Below are 4,440 nucleotides of genomic sequence, written 5' to 3'. Positions count from 1 at the left end.
GGCCCCACTTGTTTGATGGAAGGAAATTTGTGTGTGTGTGTGTGTGTGTGTGTGTGTGTGTGTGTGTGTAAATTATAACAATTTACTTTGTGCAATATTTTGGTCCACTCTTTTTTTTTTTTTTTTTTTTACAGAGGCAGAGATAGACAGGGGCAGACAGACAGGAACGGAGAGAGATAAGAAGCATCAATCATCAGTTTCTCGTTGCGCGTTGCGACTTCTTAGTTGTTCATTGATTGCTTTCTCACATGTGCCTTGACCGTGGGCCTTCAGCAGACCAAGTAACCCCCTGCTGGAGCCAGCGACCTTGGGTCCAAGCTGGTGAGCTCTTTGCTCAAGCCAGATGAGCCCGCACTCAAGCTGGCGACCTCAGGGTCTCGAACCTGGGTCCTTCCGCATCCCAGTCCGACACTCTGTCCACTGCGCCACCACCTGGTCAGGCTGGTCCACTCTTATTTAGCTGCTTTTTTCTTCTTTTTAAATTATGCAATTAAAGGAATAGGCAGCATACAACTTGACACAGAGTGTGTGTGAGAACCAACTAGGGACAGGATCACAGGCCTCTGACATCAGGTCCTATTGTCTGAGCTTCCCTCACTTCTTCCTCTGCAACTCCGCAGAGTCCAGCAGGGTGAAGGAGATGACAGTTTAATCTTTAAGAGCCTGGCTGTCAACACTGGTCTTGCCCCCACACCTGTGGCTGGGAAGGGAGCCTAGTGTCTTCTCTCCAGCAAAAGGGCAGGTCACCTTTCCTAGCTGCAAGGTGAGAGACTGAGGAATTCCCAGTGCAACTGCCTCAGGCCAGGTCATCCAGGTCTACTTTGGGGATTGGATCGCACCAGTAGCAGAAGTTGCTGAACTCTGAACATGGAAAGACAGAATTCTGTTCCTTATTGAGAAGTGGGAACATGTGCTCCTGGAGCTCTCTCAGTCTGTGATACAATGACTTATTTCCTTTGGTCCTTTCTTGTATCGGGTCCATTTGTGAACCTTCAGGTTTACAGTGAATATTCTGCAGTCTGGAACTCCACCGTGTGTGCAAGCATAGAAATCATTTGGGTGGTTTCCAAAGGCAGCAAAGAAAGGCTGCTTGGATGAGGCAAACAGATTCTTGATATAATTCAGATACCCAATTTTGTATTTCTCTGGTTTATTTCCTATCACTTCCCTGTGGAAGGCAAGAACAAGTTGCTGGGCGACAGTATCAGAGAATGCCAGGGCAAGATTGTGCCCTTGCCATGGACCCAGTGCAGGTAGCCACAAGTCATGTCAGCTAAGCTGATGTCACAAACAGATCAATACAGAAACGTGTACCCATTCTTGATGATGGTGGGGTAGGTAGAGCTTTGCAATAACCTGATGAGTCCAGTCTTTATCCCCCTGTGGAAGAATCTGTCCCAAAGCATCATGTGGGAGGTGGGCTGTGATCGCTGTAGCCTAAGGCTTGGTTTGGGACTGAGCCTTTCCCACTCTCTCTTTTTTTTTTTTTAATATATATATTTTTTATTTTTTATTCATTTTAGAAAGGAGAGAGAGAGAGGAGAGAGAGAGAGAGAAGAGGGAGGAGCAGGAAGCATCAACTCCCATATGTGCCTTGACCAGGCCAGCCCAGGGCTTCAAACCGGTGACCTCAGCATTTCCAGGTCGACGCTTTATCCACTGCGCCACCACAGGTCAGGCCTCCCACTCTCTTAATACTAAGATGTCTTAATACTAAGATCTTTTAATACTAAGATCTTTTCAACACTAAACTTTTCTCCACACCCTTGACTGTTGCATGATGTAGGGTGGTGCACTCTTATGAGGAATCCAATTTATGCTTCAGATGAGTGGCTTTGTATCAGAGACTTCCCTATTTGTATATTGGCTTTAATTGTCTATGCTATATAATAAAGCAAAGACTGGGGGCTCGCTCTCTCTGATATTGCCATCAGCATTGAAGAGGCCTCCTGATCCCATTGTCTTTTCTTGGTGAGTCTATTTTCTTAATTCTGCACCATTCTCCCTCAGGACCCAGAATTACTAGCTGCACTGGTTCGCAACAGCATCAAATTTGGTTATTGTTCCATCTATATCAGGCGACCCCAAACTACAGCCTGCGGGCCGCATGTGGCCCACTGAGACCATTTATCCAGCCCCCCGCTGCACTTCCAGAAGGGGCACCTCTTTCATTAGTGGTCAGTGAGAGCAGCACTGTATGTGGTGGCCCTCCAACAGTCTGAGGACAGTGAACTGGCCCCCTGTGTAAAAAGTTTGGGGACCCCTGGTCTATATCATAAATGATGAACTTGTCATTCCAGTTCCACAAGTAAATGGTGCCTGCGCAGCAGCAGGTACCTTGACATGGGTTTGCAGTACCAAACGGGACATCATTTGGGCCATCTTGGAGCTTCAGTTTTGCTATCTTGTCTGAGGAGAGGCAGAAAGACCTTATATGAGGTCGTGCTGCTGTGGCTCAGGGGCTCCATGGAGACAGGGACCACTTTGATTGATTCTTTGAGATCCTGTGACTCCTCATCACTGAATGAGTCATCCTCTGCTGGCCTGCTACTGGCTGGCTCCTTTGTGCATGATGGCAGGTCACTGGTGGGTGGCTCCGCAGATTTCCCTTCTGTGGCCTCTGGCAGATACTTAGTCATGCTTTCTCTCTTACATCAAAACCACCAGTGACCAGATTTCTTTGGCATCTTCTCTTTGACCCAGGAATCCACTGTGGCCTTAGGCAAACTCTTCTGGAATACAAAGGACCATGGGAGTGGCCAAAGCCCAGTTATAGTAATGGTTATATATCTGTATTACAAGGTTAGGATTTTCTATGTAGGGTTTTCTGAAAATTTATGATAAATAATGACATGCTCTATGAATTTCTCTTTACAAATTTTTCTGTTCTCACTGAGGCCCCCACAAAGGGAGGTGATGATGTCGGACAAGTCCATGGCAGAATCAGAGAGGCACTGGTGCCACTATCAGCGACCATGCTCCATGGACTGTGGGGACTGGGAGCCAGAGAGCGTGTCAGACTTGGGCTACTGCCAGGTGCTAGGGTCTGATTTACTTTTGGGCAAATAGAAAGTTGCAACTTACACTGGAAGGATAGCTCAGTTGGTTGGAGCATTGTCCCAAAGCACAGAGGTTGCTCGTTTGATCCCAGTCAGAGCACATAGAGGAGCAGCTCAGTGTTCCTGTCTCTCTCTCTCTCTCTCCCTTCCTCTCTGTATGGCCAGGGGCCGCCATCATGGACATTCACATGCAGGTTCTCATTCAATTCGGGCAGATGGTAAAGAAATGGTGGAGTTGGAGGATGGTGGGCCATTCTGTTTATTGGTGTCTCACCAAGACAGGCAAGCCACAAGAAAAGCCATGGGAAAAGCAGAAAACACCCTTTTTGCTCGATTTACAATCTAAACCACAGGTATCTTCCACTAAGGTCACTGTGTGAAGAGTTGGGTACATTGCATAAACAGAAACAGTACAAACTACAGCAACAGAATTAACAAATCAAAAGCTATGGGCAAAATGAGAGAGTCAGCAGCACCAAGAGAGGCAAATCTTTTCCCTCTGGCAGAATACATGCCAGAGTTTTGTCTGCAGACAGCACAGTAGCTGGTACCAGAGGCCACCCTGAGCGGGCATACCAAATCTTATTGGCCAATACACCAGCATCTGCTGGTTCTATGTGTAGTAAAATAGGAGAACTCATTATTGGCCATAAAGAAATTACAGCTTTCCCAAATCTGCTACCATCTGTGTAACTGCATTGATGGGCTGGCCCACATAGGGGCCCAAGATAGCCACAAGTGACCCAAAACGGGCTAATGGGGCGCTAGCAAGGATAAAGTCCCTCATTTTTGCCGTAAACACTTCTTCATCTGGCCCATGGAACCCCGAATTGAAAGCAGCATTTTTCATACCTAGTTTCAAAGAACCTTTACTAACTCAATGTAGCGCTGCCACCAACTCACTGCCCCTGACAATTCTCCAGCATTCTGCCAGACCATATGAATGGCGGCCATCACCCATTCTAATTGGCTATGGTCTCCTGGGTTGTCATGGCAATTCTGAAGACGCTCCTTCAAGGAGGAGTGTGTGGTAATGGTGGCCAATTTCTCCATCTCTGTTCCACAGAGCATGATGCCAGCCACCCCTATGTCCCATAATTGTAGTAACTAAACTACCAGGGATTCAGTAGATTTCTGCCTAAATTGTGCCCCCAACTCCATCAGCTCTGCCTGGGTATAGGACCAGACCACAGAGTGTTCCATTACCTGGATGAGAAGCTGTGGCTGCCCCTGAGGGGCTCTTTGCTGCTGGGTTTTTACTTTCTTGGCGACCACTGATTGGGCTCTGAGTGTGTGCATGGCAGCTTTAGCCTGAGCCTTCTCATCCTCAGAAGAGGAGTTGCAAGCACCTGCTCCCTCTGACTCAAAGACAGTCTATCGG

General features: G+C 47.4%; 1 pseudogene; it reads right to left on the bottom strand.

The window, feature by feature from the left end:
• Positions 1 to 796: 796 nt before the first annotated feature.
• On the bottom strand, positions 797 to 4,130 carry LOC136394556 (phosphatidate phosphatase LPIN2-like; annotated as a pseudogene).
• Positions 4,131 to 4,440: the final 310 nt, after the last annotated feature.

This window comes from Saccopteryx leptura, chromosome 2 (assembly GCF_036850995.1).
Source record: "Saccopteryx leptura isolate mSacLep1 chromosome 2, mSacLep1_pri_phased_curated, whole genome shotgun sequence".
Lineage (NCBI taxonomy): Eukaryota > Metazoa > Chordata > Mammalia > Chiroptera > Emballonuridae > Saccopteryx > Saccopteryx leptura.
Note: the sequence above shows the minus strand (reverse complement) of the source record. Positions and strands in the feature narration are given on the sequence as shown.